The sequence below is a fragment of the Peromyscus maniculatus genome, chromosome 2, assembly GCF_049852395.1.
Source record: "Peromyscus maniculatus bairdii isolate BWxNUB_F1_BW_parent chromosome 2, HU_Pman_BW_mat_3.1, whole genome shotgun sequence".
Classification (NCBI taxonomy): Eukaryota; Metazoa; Chordata; class Mammalia; order Rodentia; family Cricetidae; genus Peromyscus; species Peromyscus maniculatus.
This window is the reverse complement of record NC_134853.1, coordinates 38,013,365-38,028,501: the sequence shown is the minus strand read 5'-3', so window position 1 is coordinate 38,028,501 and position 15,137 is coordinate 38,013,365. Positions and strand designations below refer to the sequence as shown.

The 15,137-nt window shown below is 40.5% G+C and overlaps 1 long non-coding RNA gene across 3 annotated transcripts in view; it reads right to left on the bottom strand.

The window, feature by feature from the left end:
* The window catches only part of LOC121827172 (uncharacterized), a 141,576-nt gene that overhangs the window by 40,480 nt on the left and 85,959 nt on the right, over window positions 1-15,137 (bottom strand). The window lies entirely within an intron of this gene.

Sequence of the window (15,137 nt, the reverse complement as noted above, 5' to 3'; positions counted from 1 at the left end):
TCTTTAATCCAAGAACATGCCTACAGGCAATCTGATAGAGGTGATTTCTCAGTTGAGGCTCTCTTGCCAGGTGATTCTAGTCTATGTCAACTTGATAAAAACTATCCAGTCCAGTAGAACAAAACATGCCTTAGAGGTCTCTTAAGTTTCTCAGAGTTTTTTGATAAAACACAAACCTTACCCCCTGGAGCTGCTTCTAGAAAAGGTCCACATTCTTAGTTCTCCCAGACCTACTCTCTACCGCATGCACCAGTCTCCTTTTCTCACATCCAGGATTTATCCCTCGCCAATACCTAGCAGGGGGAGCTCCATGTTTACTGCTCATTTAGCTCTAGTCTATAAACTGCCTCAGGGTAGGCATACTGCCTATCTCAGTCACTGTTAAAACACCAGCTATTATATGGTCTTGCCCATACCAAGGTGTAGTGGTTTGAAAGGAAATGGCCCCTAAAGAGAGAGGCAATATTAGGAGTTGTGGCCTTGTTGAAAGAAGTGTTATCACTGTGGGCACCGGCTTTGAGGTCTCATTTTTTTTTCAAGTTTCTCTCAGTGTGACAGTCAGTGGACTTCCTGTTGCCTCTGAGTTAAGATGCAGGACTCTCAGCTCCAGCACCATGTCTGCCTGCAAGCCACCATGCTCCCCTTCATGATCACAGTAGATTGAACCTCTGAAACTGTAAGCAAGCTACCTCAGTTGAATGGTTTTATTTATAAGAGCTGCCATGGTCTTGGTGTCTCTTCACAGCAATAGTAAATCCTAAGACACAGGACTCCAATAAATGATTAGTGAGTGGATGTTGCTTTTGATACCATGGCTGGTGCTCTGGGAAGGCCTCACTGAAGAGACACCATTTAACTTGAAGCTGAAGATGAAAAGGTTGCAGTCTTAATGGAACCCAGAAGAGTGCTTCAGGTAGAGGGACAGTAAGTGCAGAACCGCGATTTCAGGATAAAGTAAAACAGCTCCCTCTCTGCTTCTCACCTCAGCACTGGCTCTCACCACTTCCTATGCTTCCTTCCCCAACATCTTTTGCATATATAGCAAGCCAAGTTTTTTTTTTTTTTTTCTAGCCCCTGCCAACACAAGTAGAACTGGTATAGTGGTGAAAACATCTACCGGAAGTGAACTTTTAACCCAAAAGGTAGTTCAGCAACTTTGAGTTCCTTATGCTGTGCTGCTGACATGTGTTAACTAACTGATGCACTGTGAGTTACTCTATCTGAATTGTGAGAGGAAAATCAAACCCTTTCTTCATAACATTGCATATCCACAGAGTGCTCACTGCAGGTGATATGTAGAGCATTTGAAGATGGCCTGAGTGTACCAAGCATAACACAAACATGAAATTGTTCCATTGTTTTACAGTGAGTCTAAATAACAGCAGTATTAATGCGGTCTAAGAACTATGATAAAAAGAACACGGTATTGAAGCATCATGGCAAGTTATTTTAGAGAGCAGACCACTGGGACTAATGAAGGCTCAACTTGAATTCTGTTGGAAGCAAAACTCTTGAGACCGTGAGGCACTCATCTATTAGTGCACACATTGCCAAGAGGACTTGGGGCTCTTCCTTTAAGAAAATAACAGTTTTGTACATTACGTAAATATAAAGCTTCACACAAGCTTTGTATCTGTCTCCTCTTTGGTGTCACACCCAACTCCTACTTGAGTAAGTGGGAGTAATCCACACCCCTCCAGAGCTAGAAGCATCTCCATGCTTCACTATTCTGGACAGCCTGCTGTCACATTGCCTCTTTTGAATGTTCTCATAGAGATGAAATGCAGCTTGATGGAGGGAGGGGAAGCATTTTGCCAGTTCAGCTGATTCTTCAGCTTCAACATGATTGAGTGAACTGAAGTAATTCAGGGCTCTACTTTACATTTTTGGCAAACGAGCAAATATGCAGATTGGTACCAAACAGATGTGTCTGCTCGTTACCACAAGAGCAGTTCCCAAAGCCGAGTTCGTTGAGCTGTGCTCTAATTAGTGAGAGCATCATAGCAAGTATGCAATTATCCTGGAACCTGTTGCACTTTCATCTGCGCTCAATCCCCTTTCATTAAGCACATTCAGGTTGAACTTACAGTGAACTACATAGTTTAAGGGTGGCAATCTCGGAGTGGCGAATCTTCTGTCCCTGTCATGTGTGCTCTGAAATGGTTGGGAAATTGCCTTTGAAGCAGCCAGAATTTGTCCTCATCTGTTGTCTCATGTTGGCTGCAATGATGTGCCATTGCTATGATTGTTGTTGTTTACAATATTGTCCAGAATTCCACAGTAATTATTTCCTAAAGGTAAGCAGGTGGGGAGATAGCAGGCTTCTTGAACTGTCATTCAGTTCATTTGCTCAGTTTTCTTGTCAATCACACTCTGCCCGGTCTCTTGCTGTGGACACAACAGTGCTAAAAGATGGTTTATGTGGCTGTAGAATTTATAAAGAGAGAGAGGAGCACAGGGTGGAATAATCAACTAGATGTCATGAGCTTAAAGGCAACTCAGTAGCCACCCAGGAACATACAAGCACAGTGTGTGTGTGTGTGTGTGTGTGTGTTTGTGTGTGTTTGCATGTGTGTTTGTGTGCGTGTATTTGTGTGTGCTGGTGCAGGGGAGTGTGTGTGTACATGAGTGTGTGTGTGTGTGTGTGTGTGTGTGTGTGTGTGTGTGTGTGTGTGTGTACATGAAAGTGGAGGAGAGAGAGAATGCATGTTGGGGTCAAAGGACAACTTTAAAGAGTCAGTTCTCTCCTTCCACCACGGTATCCAAGGGTTGAGTTTACATTGTCAGGCTTGAGCAATAAGTGCTTTTATGTTCTGAACCATCTCACCACCATTGTTTATTTTCATTTTATTGTGTCCTTTCTGCTTTCAGCCTTAGGGTAATGCTGGTTTCATCGGAGGAGTCCAGAACAGCAGTTCTCAGCCCTTACACAGGGATTACATAAGACCACGGAAAACACAGATATTTACATTATGATTTGTAACAGTAGTAATATTACAGTTATGAAGTATCAACAAAAATAATTTTATGGTTAGGAGTCACCACAACCTGAAGGCTGTATTAAAGGGTCACAGAATTAGGAAGGTTGAGAGCCACTGCCCAAGGCGGTCCAAGGAGGCTGCCAGGAAGAGGGCATTCTAGAACTGGGTAAAGAAAAACTTCTAGAGAAAAAGAAAACTCCACGTTAAAGTGTGGGGGTGGGTAAAAATACACATAGGTCGTGAGAGTAGAAGAGACTGTTTGTGGGAGGAAAGGTAACTAAGGAAAGTGAGAAGGGAAATCAGGAGGGGATAGTGAGGTGGGGATATGGTCCAAATAAATGATATATTTGAGTAAGAAAGATATTATGAAGCCCATCACTGTGTAAAATTAATATAGAGTAATAAGTAAAATATCCTGTTTATTAATCATAAATAAAGATAAAGTATCTGTTTGTAAGTCTCATCTGCATATTTTTAAATCATTTTCAGAAATTTAGTTCAAACGTACTTCCAGCTGGTTATGCCTTTACTATCACCAGCATATCACACTGTATCTCAGAAATGTCCCCTAATACATTAACATTGACTCACTCACTAACGTTATTCCTACACTGAAGGCTGAGGTGCCTTTGGCATGGTAAGAAAACAACTGAAGTGGACAAGACATTTTAAATTTTTCAGTTACTAAAAGTTACTACTGTTAAGTAACTTTAGCTACTCCATTGTGAAGCTGGGCTTTGACCATAGAGTTTTAAAGTTTTCAGTGCAGAAGTCCTTCACCTCTTGGATAGGTTTGTCCCTAGGTATTTTTTTTCATTTGAGGATATTTTAAATAGGAGCAGGTCAATAGACTTCTTCTCTGTGCATTTGTTTTTGATGTACAGGAAAGCTACTTATCTTGTAATTTGATTCTATGTCTTGCCACTTTGCTAAAACTGTTATTTATAGAAGTTTTTGGTAGAAATTTTTGGGATCTCTTATGCACAATATCATATCACCTGCAATTAAGGACAGCTTGACTTCTTCTTTTCCTATTTGTATCCCTTTAATTTTCTTCTCTTGCCTTCAAGCACAATAAACAGTGTGTGGGTACTAAACAACCCTGTCTCATTACGACTCATTATGTCTCATTATGTCTCTGTATGTCCATCATAACTGTAGTTGTTTTTTTTCTGTTTGCTTGTTTTGTGTGCTTAACCTGGTTTGGGTATAGAGTAACACTGGCCTTATGGAAGGGGTCAGGAGTGCTCCTTCTGTGTCGAGTCCTTTGACTAACTTAAGAAGGATCTACTGCAGATCTTAGAAAGTCTGGTAGAATTCTTCAGTGAATTTATCTGGGCCAGGACTTTTTTAGTCAGAATGCTTCTTTTTTTTTTTTTTTTTTTTTTTTTTTTTTTGGTTTTTCGAGACAGGGTTTCTCTGCATAGCTTTGCGCCTTTCCTGGAGCTCACTTGGTAGCCCAGGCTGGCCTCGAACTCACAGAGATCCGCCTGGCTCTGCCTCCCGAGTGCTGGGATTAAAGGCGTGCGCCACCACCGCCCGGCTTAGCGCAAGCGAAGACAGAGACCCGGGAGACACGGGAGGGAGGGGAGAGGAGAGGAGAGGAGAGGAGAGGGCTGGGGAAGAAAGGCGCCGGCAGAGGAGGCGGCCCCAAGGCGCCGCCACCGAACGCCCTTTTTTCTTTCCCACAACACCCTTTTCTCCTCCTTTCTCTTCCCCCCCCCCCCCTTCACCGTGGCACCGACCGGGAGAGCCGGGAAAGAGGTCACACCGGGCGTGGACGGAGCGAAGGGAGATCCCCGGGTGGGAACGGCAGTCCCCCAAACGACACCGCAGGGCGCGGCACGGGCGGACTGGAGGGGAGGCGGTGGCGGCGGCGGCGGGGGCGGGGGGCCAGAACCGGGAAAGGCCACCCGTCGGGAACAGAATGCTTCTTATTACTGTCTCAGTCTCCTCATTTGCTACCGGAATGTTTAGGTTGTTAATCTTTTCTTGGTTTAACTTTGGTGGTTTGATTGATGGCTTGGATGAGTCTAGAAGTTAGTTAATTTTTTTTCCAATTTTCCATTTTAATAGAATACACATTTTAAAAATATTCCCTTATAATATTCTTAATTTCTTTGGTGTCTATTGTAATGTTTCCCTGTTCATTTCTGGTTCTGTTAATTTGGGTCTTGTCTCTGTTTTGGTTAGGTGAGCCAAGGGTCTGTCAATATTGTTTATCTTCTCTTTAGCCAGATCTTGGATTCTTTGTATTGTTTCCTTTGTTTGTATTTGATTAATTTCTGCTCTGATTTTTGTTTCTTTCTGTTTACTGGATTTGTGGTATGTTTAATCTTGCTTTTCCAAACTTTTGAGTTGCATCATTAAGTCATGTATTTATGCTTTTATTGATATTTTTAATGTAGGCACTTAAAACTATAAATTTCCCCCATAGGACTGCTATGTGTCCAGAAGTTTTGTGTTATATTTTCATTTACACTTAGCTCTGCAATATTTCTATTTCTTACTTGATTTCTTCTCTGGTCCATCCATCATTTAGTAATGAGTCATCATTTAATCTCCATGAGTTTGTGTACTTTTTAAAGATATATTTGCTGTCCATTTTAAGATTTATTGCATTATGATCAAAGATACATAGAGTTATTTCAACTATTTCAGAATTGGTTAAGATTTGTTTTGTGTTCCAGAATTTGGTCTATTTTAGAGAAGTTTCCATGTGCTGCTGATAAGAATATGTGTTCTTTGGTGTTTAAGTGGAATATTCTGGAAGTATATATTAGTCCATTTGATGTATGGTATCATTTAATTCTGATGGCTCCTTGTTTATTTTTGTTCAGATGATCTGTCTATTGGAGAAATTTGGGTATTTGAGTAGCCTAATATTATTGGGTTGCTGTTAATCTATGTCTTTAATTTCAACAGTAAGTGTCTGATGAAATTGGATGTACTCGAGTTTAGTACAAATATACTTAGGATAGTAGTATTTTCTTTTTAATTGTCACCATGATTAGAATGAACTGTCTTTTATATCTTCTGATTAGTTTTAGTTTTAAATACATTTTGCCAGATTGCAATTCCTGCTTTCTTCCTGGTCACATTTGATTGTAGTACATTTTTTCCACCTTTTCTCTTTTAAAGATGGTGGTGTCCATCTTTAAAGTTAAGGTGAGTTTCTTGTAGATAATAAATAAATAGAGTTCTGTTTCTTGATCTATTCAGCTAGCCTGTATCTTTTGATTCAAGAATTGAGGTGATTAATATATAAAGTTATTTTTGAAAGGTACGCATTGGTTTTAGTCAATGTATTGTTTTTTTGTGTCTGTGTTCTTAGTGTTTGTGTCTCAGCAGCTACGGCTTCATTTATTTTCTTTCTATAGTTTCTTGACTGTACATTCCTCTCTTCAGTCCAAAGTATTGTGTTGTGTGATATTTTGTTTGTGTCTTGCCAAATAAAGCTTGCTTGGAGTCAGAAGGCAGAGCTAGCTACTAGTTAACCATAGAGGTTTGGAGGACTGTAGAGAGAGGGACAGGAAGTGATAAGGTGGGGCTGAGACAGGACCTCAACCCTTTCAGTCGGAGGGATGGATGAGGTAGGAAGTCACTGGTGGCTGCTCCCCTGCTTCTTTCATCTTTCAGGTTTTTACCCCAATAGCTGACTCCTGGTTTTTATTGATAAGATTAATTAAATTTGCACATCAGTATTGTTTCTTGTATTCTGTTCTGGTTGGGTGCTATAAATGATTTTTTTGGACTGCTTGAATCATAGAAAGTTTTTCTTTCTCCTTCATCTGTAGCAGTTTTGCTGGGTGTGATATCTAAGTCCACGGTCACAGTCTTTTGGGACTTGGAGTGAATTGCTCCAGGCTCTTCCAGATTTAAAATTTTCTGCTGAAAAAAATCAGCTGTCATTCTGATGGGTTTTCCATTATAAGTGACTTGTGTTTTTTTCTCTTGTAGCTTTCAATATACTTTCTTTGTTTCATGTATTTGTATGACTGTGTCATTCCTCAGTTTGGGGAAATTTTTTTACATCTTGTGGAAGATCTATTCTATGCCACTGACATCAGATTCTTCTCCCTCATTCCTGCCTATAATTTGAAGATGTGGCATTTTCATGGTGCCAGGTATAGTTCCAGTATGTTCATTTCCTGTGGATCTTTTCTTCATATCTTTGCTTGCTAGGTCCAGATGTTATACTTTATTTTCAGGTCCTAATATGCTCTCTTGTATCTATAATGCTTTCTCTTTTTTGTTATTAATTTATTGAGTTTTTCATTTTCACTTCATTCCAACTTGCATTCTTGTCAATATTTCTTTCTTTATTGAATTCAGTTCTCAAGTCCTGGATCATCTTTATAATTTCATTCATCCTTTATGTTTGTGTTTTCTTGTGCACACTTAGGAGTTTTATTCTCTTTAAGTATGTTCAGTCAGCTGTTTCTTTTTTCTTCTTTAAACTCCTTGAATTTTTTTCATGAGGCTTATGATTTTTGTGAGAGGATCATGATGACAAAACATGATCAGGGCAGGAGCTATTGTGGTACTACATTTTGCAGATTCAGATAATGCTGTGAAAACTAAAGAACTTCAGGAATGTGCTGAGTGTAAGAAGCCTGACACAAAAGGCTATATAGTATATAATTGTACTTGTAGGGAATGTCTGGACTAGACAAAACCATAAAAAGAAATTTACCAAGGGTTGGAAGTGGGGATGACTGGGAAGTGACTTCAGATGGGCTTGTCTTTCTTTCTGGGATGCTGTGGGATGTCTTTCTGTATGCTGTGAATATGTGTTGCTCTCATTGACTATAAATAAAGCTATTTTGACCTATGGCAAGGCAGCTTAGAAGCAGGAGGGAAATCCTAGACATAAAGAGGAGAAGAAAGGCAGAGGCAAAAGAGACACCATCCACTGCTGAAGGAGCAACAAGATGCCAGCAGACCAGTAATGCCATGGCCACTTAGCAACTTACAGATTAATAGAAATGGGTTAAGTAGTAAGAGCTAGCTAGCAAGAAGCTTGCCATAGGCCATACAATTGGGAATTAATATTAAACATCTGAATGATTATTTTATGAGTAGCTGAGGGACTGTAGGACCGGGAGGAACCAGAGGAATGTGAGACTGCAGGGCCGATGGGACCTGAGAAAACTTACGGCTACACTGGAGCATTAAAATGTATTCTCCTTTATACAACAGGAATCACCAAATTTTTACTTTTAAGGTGAATCCTTGGCACATGAATTTTATCTCAAAGTAGAGAAATACATATTATCAATTGCTGAGACTTCTGTTCTGTACTCTATATTGCTCAAAGACAAATACTCAATGATATCTAGGTGAAGTCACACGATGCTTTGGAATCACCTATGAGACACACTACTGGATGAGGCTATGTAGGCATTTACATGGATGTTTAACTGAGGAGTAAGGACACTATCCTATGGATTGATTTTCAGACTGAATGAAATATAACAGAGGAGGCTAGCTGAGCACTGAATGCTTTGCTTCATGGTCAGCACCACAACCAAGCTGTTCCCCTTGCCATGACTTCACCACCATGATGGATTGGTGCCACTGAATTATGCACAAAATAAATCCTTTCCCCTTAAGGTGTTTTGCTGCAATCACAAGAAAAATATCTATTATCATGCTATAATGGGTGGATGAATTCATGTTATACCCACTGGATGTGAAAGCTGATGGCCTCTGAATTTAAATAGTCTCTTATCCTAGAAGACACCTCACCTCCTTTCACATACTGCTACAAGTTCTCTGGGACATTCATTGTAGTGTGGACATGCTCACCTTACTGGGGGTCCCAAAATGAAGACAGTGGTCAGGGGACTGATGAAATCTTTCTGGTATTTCAGTTTCTTTCTTGCAACAGTCTATAGTTATGCAAATCTTTGGAGGAAAGACTGGGAAAACAGTATATGGGACCACTGTATAATTTTACAGTTTCCTGGGAATTAACTATTATTTCAAAAGTATTTTTACAAAAGCATGAAAATAAATATTTAGTTATTTGATTTATATAATATATTTATCAGCAACTAGTCATCATTAAAAATGCGTCCAGAAGAACCAGCTGTGAGGCATTTTCTCAGTTAGTGATCAATGGGTGAGGGCCCAGAGCATGGTGGGTGTTGTCATCACTGGGTTCGTAGTCCTGGGTTCCATAAGAAAGCAGACTGAGCACAGACACTGAGATGGATAATTAATAAATGGGACCTCGTGAAACTGAAAAGCTTTTGTAAGGCAACAGACAGGGTAAATAGAACAAAACTGCAGCCTACAAAATGAGAAAAGATTGTAATATGAATCTTAAAAGGTTTTATTAAATAAAAAAAAAAAAACTTGGGGCCAGGTATTGGGGTGAATTCTGAAAGGTCAGAGACACAGAACAAGCCACAGCTCACCTCACCTTGATAACTTCTCAGCTGATCCTGTTTCGTCAAACTAGAAGCCTCTGGGTCCTAAAGATCTCCACTAACTCCACATCAGACAACAGGCTAATCTCCAAAATATATAAAGAACTCAAGAAACTATACATCAAAAAACAAATGATCAAATAAAAAAATGGGGTGCAGGTCTAAATCAAAAGTAGATGTTTCAGATGGCAGTGAAACACCTAAAGAAATATTCAACATCCTTAGCCATCAGGGAAATGTAAATCAAAATGACTCTGAGATTCCATCTTATACCTGTCAGAATGGCTAAGATCAAAAGCACAAATGACACTTTATGTTGGAGAGACTGTGGAGCAAGGGGAACACTCCTTCATTGCTTGTGGGAGTGCAAACTTGTACAGTCACTTTGGAAATCAATGTGGCAGTTTCCCAGAAAATTAGGAATTGATACACCTCAAGACCAGTTATACCACTCTTGGGCACATACCTCAAAGAAGCTCAATCATACCACAAGGACACTTGCTCAACTATGTTCATAGCAGATTTATTCATAATAGCCAAAACCTGGAAACAACCTAGATGCCCATGAACCAAAGAATGGATAATGAAAATGTAGTGCATTTATACAATAGAGTATTACCTAACTGTTAAAATCAATGACACCAGGAAACTTTTAGGCAAATGGATGGAACTAGAAAAATCATCTTGAGTGAGGTAAAGCAGACCCAGAAAGACAAACATGGTATATACTTACTCATAAGTGGATATTAGCTGTAAAGTAAATAATAACAATGTTACAACCCACAGACCCAGAGAGGCTAGGTAACAAGGAAGGCCCAAGGGGGGATGCATGAATCTCCCTAGGAAGGGGAAATAGAAGAGATCTCCTGGGTGGACTGGAGCAGGTGGAGATGATAACTTAAGGGATTGGTTTAGGGGATGGATGAAGAGGGAGAGTGCTGAAAGAGATGACTGGAAAAGGGGGGGCCCTCCCAGGTCAGGTAGAAACCTGATGCAAGGGAAACTCCCACAAATCTACAAAGATTACTCCAGTTAAAACTTCTAACAACAATAGATGCATAGCCTGACCTGGCCACTCTTGTGATCAGATTGGTGACTACCTCATTTGTCATCAGTCTTCAGTAAATGATGAAAACAGACGTAGAGACTCACAGCAAAGCATTAGGCAGAGCTTGGGGAATCCTGAGAGAAGAGGGATTGTAGGAGCCAGAGGAAACAAAGACGAGAAACCATAATGAAACAACTAACCTGGCTCATAGGAACTCACAGAATCTGAACCAACAACCAGCAGCCTGTGTGGGATGCATGCAGGTCTTCTACACATATATGACAGTTGTGTGGCTTCAACTATTTAAGAGACTCCTAACAATGGGAGCAGGGGTTGTCCTTAATGCTTTGGTTGGCTCTTTCAAACCTATTCCCTATACTGGGTCACCTATACAAGGGAAGGTGCTTTGTCTGACCACAACTTGATATGCCATGGTTTGTTGATACCCATGGGAGGCCTGCTCCTTCCTGAACAGAAACAGAGAAAGAGTGAATTGAGGTGGGATGAGGGAAAGTGGGAGGAGGGGAGGGAAGGGAAATTGCAGTTGGAATGTAAAATAAATTAATTAATTAAATCAAAAATAAGTAAATAATAAGAATCACCCCCCCCCCCAATCAGTGACAGCATGGAGTGTGTGTTGTCCAAGCTGTGTCAGCAGAGAATGGGGCTCTGGTTGTAGGAGCTAGAGGGAGGGTGGAGGAAAAGACACTTACTCATTTTTCTTTCATTTGACAGCTTGGAAAATCCCAGTTTGACTTCACAATGCCAGCTCTTCAGTTATCATTTAACACCTCATCCAAAAACAGCTGATGAATGTTAGTGAGATGCACAATGCCATTTTCATTTGCCAATAAGACCAATTTTTTATGTCCTTAATAAGCCCACAAGCAAATTTGTGAATTTATTCATTAAAAACTCAAGTTAAAAGGGTGAGGAGATAGCTCAGTCAGTAAAACATGAAGCCCTGAATTTGATCCCCAGAATCCACAACAAAAAGACAAATGTGGCCGGGCGGTGGTGGCGCACGCCTTTAATCCCAGCACTCGGGAGGCAGAGCCAGGCGGATCTCTGTGAGTTCGAGGCCAGCCTGGTCTCCAAAGCGAGTTCCAGGAAAGGCGCAAAGCTACATAGAGAAACCCTGTCTCGAAAAACCAAAAAAAAAAAAAAAAAAAAAAAGACAAATGTGCTGAGGTAAACTTGTAATCCCTGGGCTGAATAGCTGGAGACAGGAAGATCTCTGGGTTTGCTGGATAGCCAGCCACACTGAATCAATGAGCCAATGAGAGGTCCTATCTCAAAGACAAGAAATGATGCCCCAAGTTCATCTTCTATCCTCCACACATGTGTGCACTTACATGTGTGCAAACACACACACGGAGACACAGTTAAGCCAGCTGAGTGTTAAATGATCAGCCTAAATGAGACACCCATATCATACACTCCAAAGCTCAGGGAAAAAGGGACTGAAATAATGTGGGATCTGGCCAAAGAGAAGGAGAAATGATGCAAAGATGAAATGCTGCCTTCTGGATATGACATGGCCATGGCACTCATGAGCTCACAAAACCTGTGCTTGCCTGGATAGGGCCCACACATGACACATTCAGTCACAGACAGGGAAAAGGCTCGTGGTGCTTTACCCTGCCAGGGGAACAAATGGCAGGCAAAGGCTTCTGGGAGACAGAAGTCTTCTATGTCTTCAATAATGTAGCCACTGGTAGTTACTCATATTCAAGTGAACAGTTTCTTGGTCACACATGCAGGTGACCCTGGTTGAACCTGGTGAGTCACAAAGCAAAACCAAACCCAAATGATAGGAGGAAGACAGAAAAGGACAGAAGAGCTAATGCGGCCAGAATGTATTATATAGGTATATGAAATTGTCAAAGAACAGATACTTTCATTCTATTAGAGTACAGTGGAGATCAGGCAATGAAGAGAGCCTCAGTGGGTCAAAGTACAAAATCTGTGGAATGCTAAGCAATAAATGGAGTGTGCACATCACACTCTCCTCAAAGCTCAGGAAGAGGAAGCTGAAAGATTGTTAAGAGCCAGAAGTCAGGGGGAACCAGAGTGAAACAGTGTCTTTCTGACCATGACAGGACCACTGCACATAGTAACTCCCAGCAGCTGTGGTTGCCTGTGCAATACCTAACCAAGATCAAAGCAGTCAACATTTTAGCATGGGGTCAGGGAAGGTCTCCCAGCCCTACCCCTAACTGAGGAGTTATTGACAGTTGATGGCTTCTTCAAGGATGTGGCCCCTAGTGGATGGCCCCACAACTGTGGGCAGCACAAATTAGACTCGGTGGGTTAATGAAAAAAAGAAAAAGAGGACAAGAAGTTATCAGTGCACAGCATCAACATCTGGAGGCATCCCACTGTGCATCATGAAAATGAACAATTATTGCAACAGCAAAAAAGTAAAAACTTTGAAATATTGACAGACTATCGTAGAAATAAGTAGTTGACTGCTTTGGAGGGAAGGAGACTTCACAGAGGAGATAAGGCCTGAATGATTCTGTGAAGAATGAGCTGGCATTTCCTGGGAGGACTGGTGAAAGGAAGAAGCCTACAGAGGAGACACCAAAAAGCCAAACACACAGGCAGGTGGCACAAGTCTGTAATCCCAGCTACTCAACAGGCTGAGAAAGGAACACAGCAAGACGAAGGCCAGCCAAGGCAACTTAGAAAAACTCTGAAATGAAAAGATGAAAAACATATTTTGGGATATATCAGTCATAGAATGCTTATCTAGTAAATGCAAGATGTGAATCCCAAGTCTCTCTCTCACACACACACACCTGCACACACACACACACACACACACACACACACACACACACACACACACACGCACACAGGTACACAGACAAACATTTCATCAAATATTTTTCTTTTCTTTCAAGAGAATGTCATTGCTTAACAGGACTGTATTTCCTTTTATAACTAACTTACCGGAAACTTTTAAATTATAACAGTATAAACGAGAATCCACAAAGAAAAATAATAGCCTCAACTTTCTTCTTTCTACCATCTCCTAAGCCAGCATCCTAGGAATAGGTAGAATCTGGTGTATGAGCAGGAGTGGGACTACTCACGTCATTTAGATGCTGTTCAGGAACCTTCACTTTTCAGCTAATGATAAAACTTTAAACATCAGGTCACCATCACCTGATCTCAAAACTACAGAGTGTTCCTTCCAACAGTTGTGTCCTCATTTATTTTAACAGGCTTATGACAGTCCATAAGAGCTGTTAAGCAAGAACAAACTAGATCAAGCCTCTTACAAAAAAAATGCTAGCAAGATAAAAAATCAAAGGAACAAGATTGTGATTCATGCTACATTAACAAAGTACAGAAAATCATAGTGCTGAACTCTTCAAGTTGTTTCCCTAACTTTACACCTGTATTCACAAATCATAATCCCCTCACCCGAGATCAAGGATACTGGGACTCTCTCTGCTCTTCCTTCTTTCTCTTACCTGGAATAGTTCAGAAAAGTTCTTTAATATTTGGAGTTATTTATTGAACCACTTGGAGAAAAGAGATAAGACTCTTTTCATCAGTATTTATAAAGCTTTCTTTTTCCCAGTGAAAAATAACAATATTTAAAAAAAGAGAAAACAGCAGGGAGGTGATGGCGCACGCCTTTAATCCCAGCACTTGGGAGGCAGAGGCAGGTGGATCTCTGTGAGTTCGAGTCCAGCCTGGTCTACAGAGTGAGTTACAGGAAAGGCGCAAAGCTACACAGAGAAACCCTGTCTCAAAAAAAAAACCAAAAAGAGAGAGAGAGAGAGAGAGAGAGAACTAAATAACTATAAGGTCAGTAAACACAGGACTACCAACCCAGGGTAGTGATTCAACAGGAACACAGAGTAAGAGAACTTTATCCAAAAGTGCTTCAGATTTCAGAGTATTTCCAATTTTAGAATATTTGAATCTATGTAATGATACATCTTAAAGATAAGGCTCAAGTCTGAATACAAATGTATGTATGTCTGATATACATGTTACACACACAGTCTGCAGGTGTTTTATGCAGTATTTTTAGGGCTGTAACATTTGACTTTATAAAGATACCACATGTGAAACTTCCTGGTTGTTGCACCATCTCAGCACATCAAGAGCTTCTTATTTTGGGGCATTTCAAATTTCAGATTTTTGAGTTAGAGATTCACAACCTGTACTCATAAACCAACCTCAACTGGCTTCTTTTACTCTTGTACAAAAAGAGAAAACTCCCCACCCACTGAATTACACAGTGCCCCCTCCCCCCACGGTGGTGGATTGGAGATGCTTGCACTACAGGCTGGGCAAGGTGGTGGCCCACAAGGTCACAGCTGGAAAACACTGCAGCCTCATGCCTCCATTGGCTGGTTAGTTGCTTGGTTCCTTAGTGTAAGGTATCAGACCCAAGGCTTCTTGCATATGAATCAAGTGTTCAATCCACAGAGCCAGATACCCAACTCATATTTCTTTTTATTAATTTTTTACTGATATTTATATTTTATCATTGAACTTACATTTCTATTCCATTCTGCCACTGAATTTTATTTAAAATATATTTTATATGTAAAGGCCTTTTTCTTGATTATACCAAATGAACAAAAGTTAAACTTTGAATTGAACTTTGTATTTCCTATGAAACCATATTTTTCAATTTAGAAC